The 25173-nt window shown below is 42.4% G+C and overlaps 1 protein-coding gene across 5 annotated transcripts in view; it reads left to right on the plus strand.

Moving 5' to 3' along the window:
• The window catches only part of flrt1a (fibronectin leucine rich transmembrane protein 1a), an 82133-nt gene that overhangs the window by 32099 nt on the left and 24861 nt on the right, over window positions 1–25173 (plus strand). The gene's annotated exons all lie outside the window — the stretch shown is intronic.

Below are 25173 nucleotides of genomic sequence, written 5' to 3' on the forward strand. Positions count from 1 at the left end.
TTTATCCCTGAGTACCAGTACCGATTCCCAGGTACCGTATGGGTCCAAATGTGAAAGACACCCTAAATTTGGCTGGAAATTTTCTTGGTTTGCTAACCAAGGCGTTCGCTAACCAAGGTTCCACTGTACTGCATAATAAAACTACATCAAAATGCAATTACTCAGCGTGTAATTACCATTTAATGTTTCTTTAACAATAAGATACAGTAAAAGTGAAAAAAAAAACGTGTTGGAGGTACAGAATCACAAACTATTGATGTATTTAAGTTTATACAGAATGTCAAGAGATAAATATCTTACATTGAAACAATTTAATTTAATTTAATTTAATTTAATTTAATTTAATTTAATTTAATTTAATTTAATTTAATTTAATTTAATTTAATTTAATTTAATTTAATTTAATTTAATTTAATTTAATTTAATTTAATTTAATTTAATTTAATTTAATTTAATTTAATTTAATTTAATTTAAAATATAAACAGACACGGAAGTACCAAAAATGTGTATGCCTGAGTACCAGTACCGATTCCCAGGTACCGTATGGGTCCAAATGTGAAAGGCACCCATCCCTAATTTTCTGGGATTTCAGGTAACTCCAAGTAGAGATGCTCCATATCAGTTTTCCGACTGATATCCGAGGCACCAATCATGTCCCACACTCATTACCGATGCAGATATCGGAAGCATCTCTTCCCTCAAATTAATGTTGTCGAACTCGTGGCAGAAAAAAAACCACACCGTGATGAACCGATATCTCATTTTTATGCCAATATCGTCATTTGAAGGCATGCATTTGAATAAGGGTTGTGTGACCTGCATAGTTAGCGTTCCCATCTGCCATTAACATGAAAAATGCTTCCATTTACTTCCCGCCTCGCTCCCCCCTTTTTCCTTCTGCATTGTTTCCTCCTTTCTCCCCTCCGAAGTCGACCTCTCTCCTTCCAGCTGCCATGTTTTTCTTATCAGCGGAGACAAATGAGAAAGCAGAGAGAAAGAAATCGAGAGGGAGGGGAGGACGCCCGAGGGCCTTGTGTCCTTGCATCCTCACCCCTCTCTTCATCTTCCCATCCCTCCCTTGTTCTTTATCCTCCGTACATGAATGAGTGACAGCTGGCAGCCGCTCGGGTACAGTAGCCATGCCAACCCATTTTTGCCAAGCGACTTGAGAAAATGCACACTTGAGAGCCGCACGCGTGCCGTAGCTGTGAATCCCCCCCCTCAGTGCACTTTATTGGATCGCTCCGACACGCGGACACCCTGCCCCTCACGTACTTTATTATCATTAAATTTTCTTCACGGAAGGCTTGTAAACGGATTCATTGTGATGGCTGCCTGCTACAATATCAACTTTTAAAGCACACAAAGAAATTTATTCCAAGAATTACACCACCTAGTAAATCCAGGCACGAGACGCTAAAATGACAGGATGTCCGAAATGCACCAGCTAGTTAAAACGTTATCACTTCCTGTCCAGTCTAATGTCATCCAGCGCCCCAAGTCAGGAACGCTCACTTCTAATTGGCGCGGTCCAAGACGTACTCATTTAGCAAGTACAGTAAACCTCGGATATATCGGACTCGGATATATCGGAAATTCGCTCACAACGGACAGATAAAAAAGAACCGATTTTTCTGTAATGCATTTCCAATAAAAATTCATTGCATATATCAGATTTTTTATAACGGATTTTGCCTATTTCGGACAAAATCTCCAGTCCCGTTCCAATGCATTTCCATTAAATTTCCCTCGCATATATCGGATGGCCGCATCGTGGCGCTCCGATTCGCCGAATCGTGACAGGCCGCTATACGACGTCATTTGCAGCGTTTGCAGCGTTGCCTGCGCGTCCAGGTACATTGGAAACATAGTCAAGGAAGTGCCTTTTTATAACGGATAAAGTCTGATTTACGCATATACCAGATATAAATCCGATATATGCGTAAAACGGACATTTTCCGGTATACGCATATAACGGATTTCGCTTATATCGGACAAAACCAGTGGGAACAATTGAATCCGATATATCCGAGGTTTACTGTATCATCATTATTGGACTGGGTTATTACATAACCATTACATCAAGGGTGTCCAAAGTGCAACCGGGGGGCCATTAGTGGCCCGCAGCGAGGGGGTCCAACGTTACAAAAAAAATTTTGTATTCGGTTCAATATTTTTTCTTTAAGTTGTTGACACAAAAATGACATTTTTATGCTTTTTGACCACATGACCGACAATTATGAAAGTCTTTAAATTAAACGTATATGGTGAAGCTACACTGCTGTGAATACTTTAGTTAGAAACTAAACTAGCACTCTGTAACAATAATGAAGATAATAATAATAATAATAAAGATAATTACAATTCATGCACGGCGGTCGAGTGGTTAGCGCACAGACCTCACAGCTAGGAGACCAGGGTTCAATTCCACCCTCGAGTTTGTATGTTCTCCCCGTGCATGCGTCGTTTTTTTTCCGGGTACTCCAGTTTCCTCCCACATTCCAAAAACATGCTAGGTTAATTAGCGACTCCAAATTGTCCATAGGTATGAATGTGAGTGTGAATGGTTGTTTGTCTATATGTGCCCTGTGATTGGCTGGCCATCAGTCATATAAAAATAAGAAATAAAAACATTTAGGTCGATTTAGGGCAGTCAAGTGGTTAGCACGCAGACCTCACAGCTAGGAGACCGGGGTTCAATTCCACTTCCGGGTACTCCGGTTTCCTCCCACATTCCAAAAAGATGCTAGGTTAATTGGCAACCCCAAATCGTGGTTGGAAATGGTTGTTTGTCTATATGTGCCCTGTGATTGGCTGGCCACCAGTCCAGGGTGTACACCGCCTCTTGCCCCAAAGACGGCTGGGATAGGCTCCAGCACCCCCTGCGACCCTTGCGGTAGAAAATGAATGAATGAAGAATTCATCAATAGTATTCATCATTTCCATCGTCCATCTAGTTTGCTATTATTAAACAATGGAAATGACAATACAGCCGATGTCAAGGACACGCATAAAAAAGCTAAACCATGGGAAGATTTTTTTCAAAATATCATAAAATAATAATAACAATAACAAGTCAACGTAGAAAAACACATTTCTTTAATGGAGTTCAGGGCATGGAAGTCGGAGTTGACATTTTTTTAAAAGTTATGCCTAAGACTGGCTACAAATATCTTATTCTATGCGGAATTTGGATGAAAACGATAACAAGAAATGTTTGTGATGTCATGTGATGTTTGTGACAAAACCGCTCCACTCGTATTTTTCGGTCTGCAAGTTGCAGCGTTTCCCTCACGCGTGTGTTTTTTTTCCTGGCGTGCTGTTTTATGATCATTCCCGTGTTTGTAGCTCCTGGACTGGATCTCATTAGATTGTGCAAATGCTAATAATGTTGTGGGTAGCTTATTCCCTTCAGGTTATGATTTCATAAAGTTGTCATTGTTTTTTTTTTGGGGGGGAAAAGATAGAATGAGTAATTTTGCAGCATCATGACTGCTTCCTGGCTCTGCCTTCTTCTGTTCTGGTCTATTAAAGACTTCTGCTTGGGGGGGGGTTTATAGCACGCAGTAAAAGCAGGGCTCTTGTAATGATCCTGCAATATGCAAACAGCACCTTCTATTACACAAGCTGCCTACACCCCCCCCCCCCCCACCACCACTACTCCACTCCGCCATGCAAAAGCACTCAATCGTTACACAAGATGAATGTCTTCAACATGTGAAAACAGAACGTGCAGATTGCGTTGCCGTGATGACTCCTTCTCAATTTTCACTTTTCTCCAAGAATTCCCGGTTGAATAACGCTCGTGTTTTCATCGTGTCACCCTCCATGAGATGTGATCCGGGTCAGGATCTCCGGCTCATGTTGACTGAACAGCAAGCGGGGGAAAATCCAACATCTTATTAAGCGTTTGCCGAGGCGAGATTGCTGAATTTCACAACAATTTACGGAAAGTGTAGAGGTCAGCCATTGCAAAGAAAATGGACACCAGATTAGAAGGAACACAAGAGGGACGAGTGACACGCACACACTCCATATCCGAGTGTAATCTAGGATTATTCCGCTGCAGAAACCAGGCCATGTCCACTAAAAATGCAGGGAAAAAAAAGGGCAAGGACACAAAAAAAACGAGGCTGCGGACTTGAACCTTGTGGGATGAAGCGACACGAGCGCTAATGAAAAAACGGCCATGCAGGGATTTGTTCTTTCGCCTTGATGGCGGCACACACACATGCATCAACGCTACTAGCCTCGCCGCAAATACTTCCGCCGGAAGCCGATACTCACATGTTGATGTGATTAGACATCGCCCTAACGAGCCTGCAGACGAAGGCCGCCTCAAGATGTGCGACGACGTTTGGCTGGTAAACATAAAATGTTCTTTGACACGTGCGGAGACTGGTGATAGTCGGATATGGGGGGGGGGGGGGGGGGGGCTCGCAGGGCTGCAATTATGGCTCCCTTATCTCGGAGCGGCGACAATGAACCTATTAAGTCTTTGTCAGAGGTCTGATTGGTAAAAAAATGCCGCTGGCTTGAAGCTGGGGGTGTAAATCTTTTAAATCACACGTGGTTAAATGAGACGGGTTACAATTCCATTCAAAAACAATATATCTTAAAGGGGAACTGCACCTTTGGGGGAATTTTACCCATCATTCCCAATCCTTATGGGAAACATGGACGCATATTTTGTTCCCTTTTCTGTGCATTAGCACATAAGAAAAAAACCTTCTACCAACATTGTAATGTTTGCTATCCATGCTGTGATCATGCATTAGCAGTACACTGATGATGACATGTAGTACTTATACTATCTTGCCCTATTTAGGTGATTTAAACGTCTTTCCTACTCGCATTGATGCATATGCGTATCCACTCTCCTTGCGATGGCTGTATCTTCCAGCACATGACGTGTTCTACAGTCCTCAGGTCAAAAATGCTGACGGCAAACCAGAATCTTGTTGCGTTTTGTAGCCAAATGGAGCGCTAGCTATCCACTTTTCCGTCTGGGAATGATGGAAGATTTTGGTTTAAACTCACTTTCTGGAAAAAAAACATCAGGATATATATTGTATAGAGACGTCACGTAGGCGTCATCAGGCCTATTTTATTTTATTTTATTTTATTTTATTTTATTTTATTTTATTTTATTTTATTTTATTTTATTTTATTTTATTTTATTTTATTTTATTTTATTTTATTTTATTTTATTTTATTTTATTTTATGCTTATTAAAATGTTCTTAAGTCCCCTAAATAATTTTATATTTTTTATTGATTTTGTTTTTTTACAAAAAAAAATCTGACAAATTTTATATAATAGGGCAAAAGCAGGCTAATAAGCAAGCCAATAAGCAGGCTAATACCAGCCTACTAGTAATAGTAATAGTAATTTTATATAATAGGGCAAAAGCAGGCTAATAAGCAAGCCTATTTTTAAAAAAATGGACTAAAATGTTCTTAAGCCCCCCTAAATAATTTGATATTTTTTGTTGATTTTATTTTTATTTTTTATTGATTTTATTTATTTATTTATTTTACTAAAGAAATCTCAGACAAATTTCATATAATAGGGCAAAAGCAGGCTAATAAGCAAGCCTATTTTTAAAAAAATGGACTAAAATGTTCTTAAGCCCCCCTAAATAATTTGAAAATTTTTATTGATTTTATTTTTATTTTTTATTGATTTTATTATTTTTATTTTTTTACAAAAGAAATCTCAGACAAATTTCATATAATAGGCCAAAAGCAGGCTAATAAGCAAGCCAATAAGCAGGCTAACACTAGCCTACTACTACTACTACTACTAGTAGTAATAATCAGAAGAAGAATAATGATGATAGTAATAATAATAAGCTAATTAATAATATAATAATGATTATTATATCATCGATCCGTGTTTACTTCCCAATCAAGCAAAACAAGATCACAACACAAACAGTAAAAAAACAGCCATAAAATATAAAACCTCATTTTTCTGCATTTTTCATAGACTGCTTTGGGTCTGGAGTCCACACGGACTGGAGCGGCTTCCTGGAGCTGCTGTGACGTAGCCTCTATGATGACCATTAGGACCTTTTAAAATCACTAGAAAGTGCAATCAGAGCTCCGTGAGAGTCGGGCTGCCTCCGACTGTTCGTGTCCATCACGTTTGAGGCGGGTTGCTTAAAAAGTAACGTTTGCTCCAGCTTCTGCCGACCTTAGAAGAAGATATTTTACTCTCTCAGTCACTTTTGTCCCATTTTGCAGCAGTTTCCATGCATAATTGTTTGTGATGAACATCTATCTAAGGTCACCAGGGACAGACTGGGGTAGGCTTAGACGTTGGTAGGCTTAGACGTTGTTTCTTGCTGGAAGCTCCAACTCTGATGCACTGTCTGCAGACGGAAAGCATATGAAAAGAATATGAAACACCCAAATCTGTAAAGTCGGTGGATAACCTCCACTAAGACGCTCCTCGTGTTGTGACTGCTGCAGTGAACTGTGCAGGAAAGTACGCTATTCCCAGTCAACATTTTCACTATGTGGAATCAAACTATGGAATGGATTGAGTAAGGGAATCAAACAATGCACAACGATGAGCCAATTCAAGAAACAATACAAGCAGTTGATGTTTGCTAAATACAAGGATGAAGAGTCTTGAACCAGTCATGATGTGCTATATATATCACTATATTGACACTTTCTATGGTACCCATTATGGCATTGGATGCTCATATCACTGAGTACTTTGGTATGTGACAAAAAAATAATAATAATAAAAATTTAATAAAATTAAATTACATAAAATTAAATAAAATTAAATTACATAAAGTTAAGTAAAATTAAATTAAATTAAATTAAATTAAAAAAAAATAAATTATATTAAGAAAGCAGGAAGTGAACAAATGTAACAGTTACTGATTGTAAAAGTATGAGATGGAGGGGTAGGATTTAATAAGCTTTGCTTCTTTCTACTCCTTTTCGACATGTGGAACTGGGAACTGATTATGGGATGCACTCAATTGTAATCTGATGCATGTTCAAATGAAATAAAACCATTACCATGACCATTACCATTACCATTACCATTACCATTACCATTACCATTACCATTACCATTACCATTACCATTACCATTACCATTACCATTACCATTACCATTACCATTACATTTTCCTCCAAAACCTTCTACCCAGAAGCCAGGATCAGAGCTGTGGTGTGCTAGAATCGGCCTTTGGTCATTTCAGTGGTCACCGCGATCCGTTTTTTACGAACCCAGCGATCAATCCGCCAGTCAATCATCTTTGAAATGAATCATTCCCAGCCCATCAAAGAAGCTCGGCGACATGCTTCACGAGCGAGGCGCTACTCGGACATTGTGCGCTAACGTTCCCATTTGCACGTGGCTGTGCTGAGTCGGTACATTCCGTGATACGTGATGAACATGTTACAGGAAATCACTTGATGCGGATGACTTGGAAAGCCGGCAACGACGGGCAAGCAGCCAAAGTCATTTGCATAGTCTTGTTGTTTTGTCCATACCGGATCAGGTTGTACAAAAATGGATGCTGAGCATCATCACTGGTACCGGCTAACAAAAACCCAGATACAAGATGCTTGCTAGGAAGGAACTCGAACCCGCGTATCTCTGCATGATCGCTCAATGTGTCATTCTAAGTTTATTAAGACTAGCAAATGTTCAATCGGAACTGGACAAAGCAGCTAAGCCTAGCTCTAGCTTTTGCTGCTGGCAAACAGAAGAAAAATGCTGTCTTTTTCCTCTCTATGGAAGGACGGCAGTGACAAGCACCTTCCTCTTTAGGATGAGGAGAGTACTGCAGTACTGCCTATGACATTTCTATATATATTAGAATAGAAATGATTATTATTATTATTATTGTCGGGCGGAACGGCGGTCGAGTGGATAGCGCGCAGACCTCACAGGAGACCAAGGGTTCAATTCCACCCTCGGCCATCTCTGTGTGGAGTTTGCATGTTCTCCCTGTGCATGCGTGGGTTTTCTCCGGGTACTCCGGTTTCCTCCCACATTCCAAAAACATTCCACTCCAAATTGTCCATAGGTATGAATGTGAGTGTGAATGGTTGTTTGTCTATATGTGCCCTGTGATTGGCTGGCCACCAGTCCAGGGTGTACCACGCCTTTTGCCCGAAGACAGCTGGGATAGGCTCCAGCAACCCCCCCCCCCCCCGTGACCCTCGTAAGAATAAGTGGTAGAAAATGAATGAATGAATTACTGTTTTGTGGTTGACTACAGCCACAAAATATATTAATAGTCAAAAATTATGATGCCATATCATGATATAGTAAAAGAAATATTGCACTATCATCGTTGTGGAATTGCCGTTTGTGACACGTATTTTCTTGCAGGCCATTCATACTGTCTGTCAAACATTTGCAGCATTTCTTGAAATGAATTCTTTATTTTTAGACTATCAGCCACTGGTTAATTGCAGACTCCAAATTGTCCATAGATATGAATGAGAGTGTGAATGGTTGTTTGTCTATATGTGCCCTGTGATTGGCTCGACACCAGTCCAGGGTGTACCCCGCCTCTCACCAGAAGACAGCTGGGATAGGCTCCAGCACCCCATGTGACCCTTGTGAGGAAAAGCGGTAGAAAATGAATGAATGAATTATTATCGTCACATTTACCTTAAAGACTCCACAGGCTACACAGGAAGTCATGGCGTATAATAAATGTTTCTGCAACATATCGGCGAAAATACATTTTTATTCGTCGACATTTTTCATCATGACAGCCTCCCGGAATTCACGCCTCGCATACGATGAATGAAGAAGAAGTCCAATCCCATTCAAGCTAATTAGTTTCAACCCCGAAGCGCCAACCTTTGCCGCCTACATAAGAGCCTGTTGCACCACCCACACTAGATCACATTACAGCGACACGTCTCGCCGCGTGGATGCTGCTATGGAGCTGGAACCAGGAGCCCAGATGGACGGGTTCACCAACACCCCACCCCACCCTGCCGCCCCCACGTCTTGCCCCTTGAACAACCTCTTTCTCTTTCTCGCTTTTTTTCTTTGAGTCGAATGAAGCGATGAGGTGTGTTGCTTTTTAAATGATTAATGGGCTTTTGAGAAAATTGCAATAATACTGTTTATTTATGGCGGGTCAATAATAAATAGGAAGCGAGAAATGCATGTGAAGTAACCGTTTACACGTACAACATCATATGTGCTGACATTGAGGTTATTGGTGACCATAGAGATGATTTAAAGCTGTGAGCTGCACAAAGACTACCAGGAGACATATAATGCTGAAATCTGCTATATGGCTAATGGAGTATTGCACAATAGTCAATGAGGTAGAAGCACTGCGGTGTAAAGATTGGCGTGCGTGGGGGGCGGACATGGGGGGGGCAGAGTGGTCCTGGAGAGACTCCTGTAAAAAATCCTCACATTTCCGTATCATTGTATGTTTAGACATCATCAGCCTGGAATGACCATTTTGGTTCATTAGGGCGCCTGACCAACACGGAAGCCATTTTGGATGTCCAGTGCTGGAGATGCAGATCATAATTACGGCCGTGTTCCGTTTAGGTGGAACAAATTTTGCTATCATGCACGCTGGCTCGCTGACATTTCTGTGAAATTAAATAAAGCTGGAACACGGACAGTTCTAATGACTACATCCATGTGACATGGACCTAAAAATAGTTTGTATGGAAATTAAAACATCTTCGTAGGAGTAGTCACTGTAGGTCTTCAACCTGACTGCATACAAACGGCATCATTAAAAGCTTGGTTTGCGTACGCCTTGGTTTGCGTACACCTTGGTTTGCATACACCTTGGTTAGCAGACGCCTTGTTCACATACGCCTTGGTTCGCATACACCTTGGTTCGCATACGCTTTGGTTAGCGGATGCCTTGGTTCGCATACGCCTTAGTTAGTGGACACCTTTGTTCTCATACGTCTTGGTTTGTGTACGCCTTGGTTAGTGGGCGCCTTGGTTTGCGGACGCTTTGTTTAGCAGATGCCTTGGTTCGCATACGCCTTGGTTAGCGGATGCCTTGGTTCGCATACGCCTTGGTTAGTGGGTGCCTTGGTTTGCGGACGCCTTGTTTAGCACAGGCCTTGGTTCGCATAAGCCTTGGTTCGCATACGCTTTGGTTAGTGGATGCCTTGGTTCGCATACGCCTTAGTTAGTGGACACCTTGGTTCTCATATGTCTTGGTTTTTGTACGCCTTGGTTAGCGGACGCCTTGGTTCGCATACACCTTGGTTCGCATACGCTTTGGTTAGCGGATGCCTTGGTTCTCGTACACCTTGGTTTGTGGACGCCTTGGTTCGCATACACCTTGGTTAGTGGATGCCTTGATTCTCGTATGCCTTGGTCTGTGTACGCCTTGGTTAGCGGACACCTTGGTTCGCATACACCTTGGTTCGCATACGCTTTGGTTAGCGGATGCCTTGGTTCACATACGCCTTGGTTAGTGGACGCCTTGGTTCTCATACGCCTTGGTTTGTGTACGCTTTGGTTCACGTATGCCTTGGTTAGCGGACGCCTTGTTTAGCAGAGGCCTTGGTTCACATACGCCTTGGTTAGTGGATGCCTTGGTTAGCAGACGCCTTGGTTAGCGTATTTTGGAGGTTTTCCTCAAAAATGTTCCTCATGTTACAATGGTGAGACAATAACCATAGGAGGAAGTACGGTGCTAATGCTAACATGTGCGTCTGTGTTTTCATTTCAAATGCGGAAGTGCTTCCACACAAATCCTCTAATATTTTTGCTTTTTGCCATTTTTGCCGTTTTAATGCTTCCATCCGCCTTAAATGTAACGTCCTGTCAGAGCTTCTGCTGCTATGGCAGAAAATGCTTTCCACATGGAGGTCGGATCAACAACAGCAACGGCGTATTGGTCACAAGGATGCTGGTGCAACGCTGCAGTTATTCTGTCAGCCTTTTCCAGTTTTTGGAAGTCACCTTGTTTGAATTTGATCTTTCTGGGGGCGGGGGGTTCATAAAACTGAACTCTGGAGACAAAGGATAATCTGCGGCCATCCGAGGATACCTTTCCCGCACAATGGAGGTCACCGCGGGAAAGTAATGTTTCTCCTTGCTGTCTTTGTCTCCGCTGCTCTCCATTTGTCAATTCCCGCTTTTTCCTTATTACCACATGCGGCGACTGCAAGGGAAGCCCTTGGGATATGTCAGCATGTACATCCATTAAATTATTAGACCTCCTTTATTATTAACTGTGTTGCATACACAACTGGCCGCCAGCTTTTAATATTCATGGCGGATGACTGTTCCCAACAGATGCTAACAGGACCAAGTGGGATCGGATTAATGCATTCAAGTGCAGAACACGGCGGGCAAAGCGCTCATTTTGACAGCAAGCGTTTTAATAATTAGCGCTGTTACGGGTCAGCATAAACACACACGCGCATTGTTTAGTGGAGCGTTGTGAATGCATTTGAGATAATCAATGCTCGGAACGGTCAAATAACGGTCAAAAGCCTCCTGGTAGATCAGCTTGTTTCACATTTTGCTCTGAGGCAGTTGGGTGAAGGTTGGAACCCCGACGAGCGGACAACTCTTTCAAATGAGGGGTGGGGTAAGCAATAGGCGTCCGCACGACACCAAAGAGCATGTTTTGATGTGAAGCAGGACTCCACAGAAATGACGCTAGCATCATCTGTGGTGTTGTCGTGAGGCTGTAAATGTGTCATCAAACAGGCCGTCCAGTGAGTCAGCTGCAGGTTCGTTTCTTCTTCCTTCTTTCCTACCCTCTGCTTAATTTCCTCTCTCTTTGTCCCCCCCTGCATGCCGACCTTGTCCCTTATTCCACCCGCTTCAATTGTGAGCTTGTCCACAATGTATGTGACAACGTGTGTGTGTTTGTGTGAGAGAGCGAAAACGAGAGCGAGCGAGACAAAGGGAAGGAGAGCAGCGAGGTGTCCAGCACTTAAATTGCCTGTTTATTTCCAGTCATTGCATCAATTACAGTTTGCATACGCTTGGTTAGCGGCGCCTTGGTTCGCATAGGCCTTGGTTAGCGGACGCCTTGGTTCGCATACGCGTTGGTTAGCGGACGCCTTGTTTAGCAGAGGCCTTGGTTCGCGAACGCCTTGGTTAGCGGACGCCTTGGTTCGCATACACCTTGGTTTGCATACACCTTGGTTCGCATACGCTTTGGTTAGCGGACGCCTTTGTTCGCATAGGCCTTGGTTCGCGCCCGCCTTGGTTTGCATATGCTTTGGTTAGCGGACGCCTTGGTTCGCATAGGCCGTGGTTAGCGGACGCCTTGGTTCGCATACGCCTTGGTTTGCATACACCTTGGTTCGCATAAGCTTTGGTTAGCGGACGCCTTGGTTTGCATAGGCCTTGGTTAGCGGACGCCTTGGTTCTCGTACGCCTTGTTTTGCATACGCCTTGGTTAGCGGACACCTTGTTTAGCAGAGGCCTTGGTTCGCGAACGCCTTGGTTCGCGAACGCCTTGGTTAGCGGACGCCTTGGTTCGCGAACGCTTTGGTTAGCGGACGCCTTGGTTTGCATACACCTTGGTTCGCTCCCGCTTTGGTTAGCGGACGCCTTGGTTCGCATAGGCCTTGGTTCGCGGACGCCTTGTTTAGCAGAGGCCTGTTTATTTCTAGTCATTGCATCAATTACGGCCTCGTAGCTTTGCAAGGAGCAATGTGCGTTTGTGAAATGTGGGTGGAATCGGAGAATAATTAAGAAAGGATAGATTAGGGATGTTTGTGCTGGGGCATGCATTCCACAAACCCACCAAGCATAAGACCAATGCTTGACGTGTGAATTCATGCATCTGAAAGTGAAGCAGTGGGGTCGCATGTAAAGATCAACAACGTGATGGCTCTCTGGGGGGGGCGTGCATGCCTGTGACAGGCTGCCGTGATTAGACCGGCAATTCGTCAAACGAATCCAAGGCCACAAACCGTTTGGAGCTGCGACACTGCAGTTTGTCTCGTATTTGGGGGGGGGGCGTCCACGGTGAGATGGGGAACATCCAGTATCGCTAGCGGCGACGTTCCCAATACCTCCTGCACAGATTTGTGATCCAACCAATGTGTGTATCGGCTGAAATGACTCCCCGGGCGGCTTGGCTCAGGTGATGGAGTGGTTGCTGGTAACTGTGGTAAATGTAGTAATAGTGTGAAAGTACACACACAGAAGTACTTTGAAGACAGAAAAAGCCAACCTATATGTTACACATAAAACATTACCTTCATTACCTGACCATAACTTATACCAGAGCATGGATGCAAAACCGACATCACATGGAATAATGTTCTCCTCCCATTTTGTGTGGAAGTGGTACTTTCCCGGGTTCTTACTTTGTCCTTCCTCCATGCTACAAATCGTTACAAATGCATTCTTTGGTGTAGTTGGGGAGCTCGCTACGCCTTAAAGCAACGGCAGTCTCTTCTATCCCTTCCGAGATCAAACGTGTCATTTCATGTCTACAGAGCAAACATATGTTATATATTGTCATATGTCATATTACAAATATACAACATAAGGTGGCCACTCCACACTCTTTATTGCTCTCTGGTTCTACCATATCTTACTTATTGTGTGGAAATATGGGCTAATAACTATAAAAGCAATCTTAACTCGATAAATGTACTGCAAAAAAGGTCAGTAAGGATAATTCATAATGCCGCCTACAGAGAACATACTAACTCCTTATTTCTAAAAATCACAAATACTTCAACTTGCTGATATAGTTCATCTTCAAACAGCTAAAATAATAATGCTAAGGCTAAAAAATAAGCAATTGGCTAAAAATGTCATCCAATACTTCTCTACAAGAGAGGAGAAATATGATCTCAGGGAAGAAGTACATTTGAAACACTTCTATGCTAGGACTACGTTATGCTAGCCATAGCATTTCAGTATGTGGAATCAAACTATGGGATGGATTGAGTAAGGAAATCAAACAATGCACAACGATGAGCCAATTCAAGAAACAATACAAGCAGTTGATGTTTGCTAAATACAAGGATGAAGAGTCTTGAACCAGTCATGATGTGCTATATATATCACTATATTGACACTTACTATGGTACACATTATGTCATTGGATGCTCATATCACCTCCTACTTCGGTACGAGGTACATTATTAAAAAAAAAAAACTTAAACTGTATTATGGAAAGCAGGAAGTGAACAAATGTAACTGATTGTAAAAGCCTACTTACCCTACTTTGGTATGTGACAAAAAAATACTAATAATAAAAATTAAATTAATAATAATAAATAAATAATAAATTAAATTACATAAAATTAAATAAAATTAAATTACATAAAGTTAAGTAAAATTAAATAAAATTAAATTAAAAAAATTAAATTATATTGAGAAAGCAGGAAGTGAACAAATGTAACAGTTACTGATTGTAAAAGTACCAGATGGAGGGGTAGGATTTAATAAGCTTTGCTTCTTCCTACTCCTTTTGGACATGTGGAACTGGGAACTGATTATGGGATGCATTCAATTGTAATCTGATGCATGTTCAAATGAAATTAAACCATTACCATTATTATATGTAGACATCACGCCTGGGTATGGAACCAATTAAGTGCGATAAATGAGGGACGACTGTAGCAGTGAACATGCATGGATTTGCAAAGTTCGCAGCCAGCTGAGCACCGAGCGCCACCGCAACACGGCGAGGACAACGCTGTGTTTGCTAAGCCGCTGCCCCAAGAGGCGGACACTCCGAAAAAAAAGCATGACTTTAAAGAGCACCAGGATGTTTATTGACATAACACAAAAGGGAGTCATTTTGTTGACGGTGCCACTGTTTATAAACGCTTATTGCACTTTTCTTTAATTTGAAATATCTGACATTTGAAAGGTTTGTTGTCGCTACAATGCCAGCATATTTAATTTGTAGCGTTCAGAGGAAGCGGCCCTTTTCTATTGTTTTTTAGAGACGGGGTAGCGGATTGTCTTGGATTTAATAAACCTCCATATTCAATTTGAACACCTTACAGTTGCATGTTTGCTTTCAAGATGCTTTTTTTTCCTGTCAATGGCATTTCCTATTTTTCGGATTTTTTTTCTGACCTTGTACAGTACTTCCCTGCGGTTTCCTTTTACATGTTCATAGGAAATTTCATAGGAATTTTTTTTTTTCTGGACTCTTATTTTGTGTATGTGTTTCCTGTTTGGTGATGTTTTGAGTTGTGCATGGCTCTATTGTGTGAGCTGTAGGGCGTTCCTTGGACTACGCTGATTCGTTCGTTGGGTTTTTTCATGTCATTCATGTCACACGGTCACATGTTTTTTTTTAAGGCGTTCCGCTCATGTCTAGTTTTTCTCCTTTTGTTACTTCCTGTTTGGACGCCGTCTTCCTGCTGCTGCCATTCCGACGCCTGTGATTGCTTGCATCCGCCTGTGCGACATAAAATACTTTGCTCACCTGCTTCTTTACGCCGATTTGTGACATAATGTAAAAATGTGCATATTTCAGACATGGCAGCAAATGTTGATTAATCATGACTAATTAATTTGAAAAATGCCATTAATCTGACTACAAATTACATTCATTTCGACAGCCGTGAAAAAGACGTGATTTAAAAAAAAAATCCTTTATTTCTGCTCACACTGATGAGCCCTTTTATATTTTATGTATAGAAAACGTCAACGTAAATCCATGCATACGGAGGAACTACTTTTAATCCGCCGCTGAAAAGCCAATCAAACTCGCCTGGCTCATTACTGTCAAGAGCAGAGGGCTTGAAAAACACGGATGACAGATTTAGTGGCCTCCATCCCTCCGGGGCCGCATGCACGCTTTTTATGGTAAGGGAAACAATTCATCACAGCGCAATTCATCTGTGGTTAACTTTTAATTAATGTTCCACAGTGGCGACTGTTCAAATGGTGAGCTGCGCTCGCTGAGCTCGACGAGCTCGCTGCGCTCCGCTTCTCCTTCGAGGCCTCCGCGCGTTTCCTCCTCGTCTCTGAAGGAACAGCAGAAGGAGTCGTTGTTATCCTCCACCGACATGACCCGCCTCCGTTATACCTCCAAATACTTCCAACAAAACCACTGATTGGCTCTCTTTGGGGTAGAACCGATTACTCGATTAATCGAGACAACAAGCTTCAGATTAATTAGTTAGTTGCAGCCCTAGTATAAGTATTCCAGTATAAAAGTATCAACAAACTAATAAAACTATTCTCTTTTAGTACATACAATAAATGAAGTGATACAATGTTGTACATGCGTGTCACTTCCTGGACTTCCTGTCACGTTCTTTAGGTTATGTGAACAACTACATTAGAAATCGGATTATAAAGCAGAAATATTATGCTTTTTATTCTTTTCTGGTGTAGAAAAATGGATGGATGGCGTTATAAATGTCTGCGTACTTGACCATTACTACTGTGCGGTCGGGTCATTGGGCCTATTTTAGGGGAGATTCAGACCCCCTAAAATGTTCTTAATCCCCCCTAAATAATTTTATTTTTTTTTTTATTTTTTATAGTTGTTTTTTTTTTTACAAAAAAAATGTTTACAAAAAAAAATCTCTGACAAATTTTATATGACAGGGCAAAATGTTCTTAAGACCCCCTAAATAATTTGATATTTTTATAGATTTTTTTATTTTTTTTTTTATTTTTTTTTACAAAAAAATCTCCGACAAATTTTATATAACAGGGCAAGAATAGGAGTTAAAATAAATATTAGAAAGTAATATTTATAGAAAGTTTAATGTTGGTGCGGCCCTCGCAAGTTTGATATGGATGCCGTATGGTATCATGTACCCAGAAAAAATTATTACGTTTGATTCATGTTCATGTTAAAGGTTAAATAACTGTTAATAGTTATCCTCCCTATCCGGGTGGAAGTGGTAAGTTTTTGGCTATTTAAGTTGAAAGGAAATAACCTGAAGGCTACCGCTTAGGTCGCTAGCTCTCTAGTTTGCGAGTTAGCATGTGTCTCAAGACCCTGCAGTTGCGCAATATGTTGTAAATAAAAAGAGTATAAATGTGACTATAGTCGTGTTTTGTCATGTCTACAGGGCTCTAATAATGCTTTGTTCATTTTAATCGGAAAAAAATCATTTGTCTACCCACCAACTATATGTGGTTTCTTAAGTTTTTATTATTTGCCGTTTTATTATTATTATTATTATATTTACTTATTACTGATTGATTGATTTTCTTTATTCTTGATTTGTTTATTTATTTTTCATCTTATTTTGTGCAGAAAAAAAAAAGTAAGATATTTGAGACCAGTGGAATGTTTTATCAGAGCTTTTCTTGTAGAAAATCGGAACCAAAGCACTGAAAAAGTTTGTATATTTTTCTGTTTTTAATAAATGCGTTTTTTTGGAAAACCTGATGCGGCCCAGCCTTGCCCAGACACTAGCTCCAGTGGCCCCCAGGTAAATTAATAAATTGAGTTTGAGACCCCCGATCTAAGGGTTAAAAAAAAAGTTAAAAAATCAAATGCTATCTAGCAGAGCATAAACTAACAAGATCCAAATATGCTCATCATCATTTTTCCACTTCATTCCAACAACTTCTCTCTTAGCCTCCACTCTATATTCCTTTCATGTTTACATTAGATTCACTGGCCAGCTCCCGAGGCTCAGTCTGTGCCAATATTTATGTTTGGTTGAAAGCTGCACCCTATTCCTTGCATTTTATCATCTTCTTGTAGCAGCTCATTTGCTGCCCTCTTCTATCCTTCTTTAGCTCCTCGGTTTGGCTCCTTGGCTCCTTGGCTCTTGTCTAGCCTGAATTAACAACATCAAGGCCGAGAGTTAAAAGAAGGAGTGCGCTGGTGGAGGAGCCGATGGCGGAGGCTCCAAAGCAACAAATTGGACGGCGAAGCGGGGGCCTTGATGTAGAAGAGCGGAGCGGACCCAAGGACAGCTCGCTGAATGGAATTAAAAAGGACGGATGAGTCAAACGAGCGGGACACCGCATCTCCGTGTCTCTTAATTAAACGGGTAAAAGCTTCCTCGGTCGGAGTTGTGCATTTGCGCACGGCGGAGGCTTTTTCGCTTGTCATCGAGTCGAGAGCCGCAAAAGGAAAAAGTCAAAGAGCCAATCTTGAAGAAGAAGGCGTTCGAACACGTCAGGCCGGTGACTAAGACACGTTGGAGCCGACTGCTCATGTGAGAACAACACATTTCACCTCCATAATGCGTCGTCTTTGTCACGGCGGACAACGGCGCTCTCTGCCACCTCGCCGTCACTGAATAGACATTATGTGGCGCCGCATTAAAAGTCCGAGCACATCGCAGGCGCTCCGTGTGTGAGAGGATTGTGCGAGCGAATGTGTGTGTGTGTGTGTGTGTGTGTGTGTGTGAAATCATCTGAGCTTGGCTTTCTGCACATCTATCTATCACTGTAAAATCACAGTGAGATACAAACCAAGCACTTACAGCAGGCGTCAGCCTTTGAATCTTTGATGAGGATGCTCCGTACTGTAATAACAAACCTGTGGAACACAACCCTCCGTTCACACCTCAGGCCCTTTCAGATGGACCATCCTGATTTCAATTGGAAGACAAGTTGAAAAATTGCAAGAATTTACATTTTGCATTATTGGATCCTAAGGAGGTTCAAAGTAGAGCTTCAAAATGCAAAAAGAAGAAATGTAATGAGACGGAAATAACAGTCTGACCAAAAGACCGCAACCTTTAAATGCCCGAGATCTTGCCAAAAAGTCGGACCATCCAGACACGGGACCCTCGTTGGCTTAAATCAAGTGGAGTCCATCAGACAGCATCTGTGAAAGAAGGTTTTCATTCATTCATTCATTTTCTACCGCTTTTCCACCGTCCATCCATGCATCTATCCATCCATGCATCCATCCATTCGTCTATCCGTCCATCCGTCTATCCATCTGTCCATCCAGCCATCCATTAATCCATCTGTCCATCCATCCGTCCATCCAGCCATCCATTAATCCATCTGTCCATCCGTCCATCCATCCATCCATCCGTCCGTCCATTCGTCTATCCATCCATCCGTCCATCCATTAATCCATCCGTCCATCCATCCATCCGTCTATCCATTCGTCCATCCATCCATCCATCCATCCGTCCATCGGTCCATCCATCCATCCGTCCCTCCATCCAGCCATCCATTAATCCATCTGTCCATCCATCGGTCCATCTATCCATCCATCCGTCCATCCACCCGTCCGTCCATCCATCCGTTCATCCATCCATTTTCTATTCCACTTATCCTCACTAGAGTCGTGGGGCTATGCTGGAGCCTATCCCAGCTGTCTTGGGGCGAGAGGCGGGGTACACCCTGGACTGGTGGCCAGCCAATCACAGGGCACATATAGACAAACAACCATTCACACTCACATTCATACCTATGGACAATTTGGAGTGGCTAATTAACCTAGCATGTTTTTGGAAACCAGAGTACCCGGAGAAAACCCACACATGCAAGGGGAGAACATGCAATTGGTGGAATTGAACTTGGGTCTCCTAGCTGGGAGGCCTGCGTTCTAACCACTCGTACACCATGCAGCCTCATATTAATATGATTCATTCATTTTCTACCATTTATCCTCACGAGGGTCACGGGGGTGCTGGAGCCTATCCCAGCTGTCTTGGGGCGAGAGGCGGTGTACACCCTGGACTGGTGGCCAGCCAATCACAGGGCACATATAGACAAACAACCATTCACACTCACATTCATACCTATGGACAATTTGGAGTCGCTAATTAACCTAGCATGTTTTTGGAATGTGGGAGGAAACTGGAGTACCCGGAGAAAACCCACACATGCACGGGGAGAACATGCACACTCCACACAAAGATGGCCGAGGGTGGAATTGAACCCTGGTCTCCTTGGTGTGAGGTCTGCGCGCTAACCACTCAACCACCGTGTCGCCAAAGAAGAAAAAACATCTTCCAAGGTTTTTCGTCTGTACGGGATAATGTAACCTTGGCGGTCCTGATGGCTTCCAACAATCCCACCTGAGATGTAGGACCATTCCGCTGTCCCGTGTGGAGGGTCTCATTCGCGTCACTGAGGCCTATCCCAGCTGAATTTGGGCGAGAGGTGGGGTCCGCCCTGGACTGGTGGCCAGCCAATCACAGGGCACATACTGTATAGACAAACAACCATTCACACTCACATTCATACCTATGGAAATATACAATAAATATATAAATACAGTATATTACACTCATTTGCTTTGTGGCCTTGAACACAAAGCTAAGATATTTTGTGGGAGCCACTGGACTTCTACGTTGGCTTGTTTACTTCCTTCCACTGGTGATGGATGCTCTTGTACATAATTTACGAGTAACAAGCATCCTTCTGAGCCTTCATTAATGGCGCCTTTAGAGTTCATCCTCTTGAGGGGGAAATCTTATAGCATTCTTAGTTGGCAAGACATTTATCATTTACATTCGTCTGAAACGCTCCTGAAACCCTTACGGTCGTATTAAAAGCCTGATTTCATAATAGAATAGCTTTCATACGTAGATGCTGCCATTGGCTGGCCACCAGTCCAGGGCGCACCCCACCTCTCGTCCAAAGTCAGTTGGGATAGGCTCTAGCATACGTCTGCGACGCTAATGAAGACAAGCGGTGTAGAAAATGGATGAATGCCGTTATAAATGTCTACGGACTTGACCATTACTACTGTGCAGTGGCGTCATTAGGCCTATTTTAGGGGGATTCAGCCCCCCCTAAGATGTTTTTGAGCCCCCCTAAATAATTTGATATTTTTGATAGATTAGTATTTATTTTTTACAGATTTTTTTTTACAAAAAAAATTACCAAAATATTTGTACAAAAAAAATTTAAAAGATTTTTTACAAAAAAACTTACAAACAATTGGCGTCATTAGGGCTATTTTAGGGGCGATTCAGCCCCCCTCTAATGTTTTTGAGTCCCCCTAAATAATTTGATATTTTTTTTTATAGATTTTAATTTATTTTTTACAGATTTCTTTTTACAACAAAAAATTACAACAAAAATTTTACAAAACAAATTACAAAAAAATTGGCGTCATTAGGCCTAGTTTAGGGGAGATTCAGTCCCTCTAAAATGTTTTTGAGCCCCCTAAATAATTTGATATTTTTTATAGATTTTTATTTATTTTTTACAGATTTTTTTTACCAAAAAAAATTACAAAAAAAAATTTTTTGAAAAAATGTTACAAAAAAAATTACTAAAAAAAATCTCTGACAAATTTTATATAACAGAGCAAGAATAGGAGTTAAAATAAATATTCACATTACCTGTCATGAATTTATAATCTTTATTTCATGGTGGGTAGACAGCCCCTTCACTGCGCCATTACCCAGTCCATTCCACTTGGCCAAACCCCACATCACTGACAATCCAGTCCATGTTTTCCCTGCGGCGCGTTGCAGCGTGTGTACCTCCCTTTGCAGCACACAAAGCCAACTATTGACTCGAGCAGCAGTAGGAGAAGAATTGATATACGAAGGTTTTTTTCCAAAAAGTATTCATCACTGCTGGTAGCAATTAGTTAGATCCAGCCCAAAGCTAACATCAAATGAACCAAGCATTTTACGAAAAAAGAACAAATATAAATAAATAAAATGAAAAAAAATCCCCAAAAAAAACCCCACCCCAGTAGGGACAGTCATGGCGGAATGCGAAGCACTTCTAATCGTGGAGAAGGCAGTTACTGATTTTTTTTTCTCATTTCCAGCGTGCCTTTACCTCTAACCATTTTTAAGAAAAAAAAAACGAAAGTATTCATTCAGATGTGCAGTTTGTTACATTTAAGTACGCTGGAAATACATTTACCTTAAGTGACCTAAATTACGTGCCTGGGAGGGCGACGTCATTCTCGATGTTGGGCACCTATCGCCACGAGCAGCCAACGTAGCGGATGAATCTGCTAATCGGGGTTATGAAAAGAGCGGAAGACACAACACAACAACAATGCTTCGCCGCTTCGCCGCTTCGCCGCTTCCAGCGCCAACAACGTCCCCAAGCTTGTTGGGCAAACAGAGCGGCATCACGGCAGGAACACGTACTTAGACACACACACGTACGCCTATCCCGGCTGAAACACGCTTCCATGTTTTGTAGCCTGGAGGACACGCCTCACGCTGTCTTTACTCACTCGCCGCTCTTTTGGCAGCATTTTGAAACATGCTGGAGGGAAGGATCCTCAGAGATTTTTCAAGTAATTACTATTCCTCCTCACCAAGACGCCTGGGATCTCGCCGTTTTTGGAGCGTTCCCCTCATACGATTATAAAACAGTAAAACGGTAAATAACAGGATGGACACAAAAATGGCAAAGTACGACCCAATTCCATTTATACAACGTTTCAGTCATTGGCTCCTGACCTGACCGTGGTACGTGAATTTACACTACATAGGATTCCATCCATCCTTTTTTTATGCCTCATTAGGGTCAGGGGGATGGGGGGGCTGGAGTCTATCCCAGCTGACTTCAGGCGGGGATACAACCCGCACTGGTAAAGTAGGATTAATCATTTATAAATGAAAACATTTGTTTATAACCTTCTAAATATGTTTTTTAGCATTATTAGGGCCACCTAGCCCCCCCAGTGGTTAGCATGTAGGCCCCGTGCATGCGTGGGTTTTCCCCGGGTACTCCGGTTTCCTCCCACATTCCAAAAACATGCTAGGTTAATTAGCCACTCCAAATTGTCCATAGGTATGAATGTGAGTGTGAATGGTTGTTTGTCTATATGTACCCTGTGATTGGCTGGCCACCAGTCCAGGGTGTACCCCGCCTCTTGGCCTAAAGACAGCTGGGATAGGCTCCAGCATAGCCCCACGAGGATAAGTGAGGATAAGTGGAATAGAAAATGGATGGATGGGTGGGTGGGTGGGTGGATGGATGGATGGATGGTTGGATGGTTGGATAGACGGATAGATGGATGGATGGATGGATGGTTGGACGGATGGATGGACGGACGGGTGGTTGGATGGATGGGTGAGTGGGTTGGATGGATGGATGGATGGGTGGACAGACGGACGGACGGATGGGTGGATGGGTTTTTGGGTGGATGGATGGACGGATGGTTGGACGTACGGGTGGGTGGGTGGATGGGTGGGTGGGTTGGATGGACAAATGAAAGGATGGATGGATGGGCAGGTGGGTGGATGGATGCATGGATGGGTGGACAGACGGGTGGATGGGTTGGGTGGGTGGATGGACGGATGGATAGATGGACGTATGGATGGGTGGGTGGACGGATAGACAGATGGATGGATTGGGTGGGTGGATGGATGGATGGATAGGTTTGGATGGACGGATGGAAGGATGGACTGATGGATAGGCAGGTGGGTGGATGGATGCATAGATGGGTGGACGGACGGACGGACGGATGGATGGGTGATTGGGTTGGGTGGATGGATGTATGGATGGATGGACAGATGGACGTATGGATGGATGGATGGATTGGGTGGGTGGATAGATGGACAGATGGATGGATAGGTGGGTGGGTTGGATGGATGGACGGATGGACAGATAGAATCCCCTCTACATGATACCGTATAAAACCCCTACTATCTCCCCACATAAGCAGATGATAATGATGATAAAGATGATAAAGCAAATGTGGACTATCCAAGTCCATTAGTATTAGTATGTATGTATGTATGCTGTATGCAGGAGGTGTCCTTCATACAGCAGGCGTCCGCTGCAGTGACGGCCGGAGAGCAAGTTGCTTTTTAGCATGTCTAATAGCATCAATCCTGTTGTTTATCAGCGAGATCGGATCTGCAGGAGTCCAGATGGCAGACAAAAGTCGGTCTGAGTCAGCACGTTTTCCACACAGCACATCTGCGGTCGCAGCCGTGGTTACCTGCGTGTGATTGACGGCCCTTGTTAATGGTAGGATTTCTGGGAGGAGAACAGCGGGTTAGTGTCAAGGTCAATCGGGAGGCGTTTGGCAGAAATCCAATTGGAGATTTCAGCTAGAAAATTGGAAATGGGCGACCAGGACTCTGAGTCAGAGCGGCGAATCAAAAGGTCAATTCGGGTGCAACCATCTGGGTGTCATACGGGGCACTTGTACTGATAGATACACATAAAGTACAAATAATTCATTATTATTTCACATCATTACTCTGTCATGTCAACGTCGTCAGTGTATGGCGCTCCTAATGTTTATTGGAGGCCGGGTATAAATGTTCAAAGCAGGGGTCTCAAACTCAATTTACCTGGGGGCCACTGGAGCTAGGGTCTAGGTGAGACTGGGCCGCATCAGGTCCCCCCCCCCCAAAAAAAAACGCATTTATTAAAAACAGAAAAATTAATAAACTTTGCTTTGGTTCCGATTTTCTACAAGAAAAGCTCTGATAAAACATTCCACTGTTCTCAAGTATCTTAATTTTTATTTTTCTACACAAAATAAGATGAAAAATAAATAAACAAATCAAGAATAAAGAAAATCAATCAATCAGTAATAAATAAATATAATAATAATAAAATGGCAAATAATAAAAACTTAAGAAACCACATATAGTTGGTGGGTAGACAAATGATTTTTTTCAGATTAAAATGAACAAAGCATTATTAGAGCCCTGTAGACATGACAAAACACGACTATAGTCACATTTATACTCTTTTTATTTACAACATATTGCGCAACTGCAGGGTCTTGAGACACATGCTAACTCGCAAACTAGAGAGCTAGCGACCTAAACGCTAGCCTTCAGGTTATTTCCTTTCAACTTAAATAGCCAAAAACTTACCACTTCCACACGGATAGGGAGGATAACTATTAACAGTTATTTAACCTTTAACATGAACATGAATCAAACGTAATATTTTTTTCTGGGTACATGATACCATACAGCATCCATATCGAACTTGCGCGTGCCGCACTAACATTAAACTTTCATATCAAGGCGGGGGCCTAAACTGGGCCGCATGTTTGAGACCCCTGGTTTAAAGGCACCACATGGCCTCCACATATGGCAGTACACCATGTACCATTCAATGAGATTTGATGCAAGCCAATCATTCATTGAGTTGAGCTTGTGATGCATTTAGGCACAAGGTGTGTCTGTAAGTAATGTGCAACTGCTGTTTTAGACAGTACTGTTGCTTAATTAGGATACTGAATTATGTCGAGCTCGGAGATTTTAGCTTGTAGTTATTAAAACGGGGACCCCGCTCCACTATTTGAGAAGCACTGTTGTAAATGAATACGCTGTCAATCAAAA

This window comes from Doryrhamphus excisus, chromosome 11 (genome assembly GCF_030265055.1).
Source record: "Doryrhamphus excisus isolate RoL2022-K1 chromosome 11, RoL_Dexc_1.0, whole genome shotgun sequence".
In the NCBI taxonomy this organism is placed as follows: Eukaryota; Metazoa; Chordata; class Actinopteri; order Syngnathiformes; family Syngnathidae; genus Doryrhamphus; species Doryrhamphus excisus.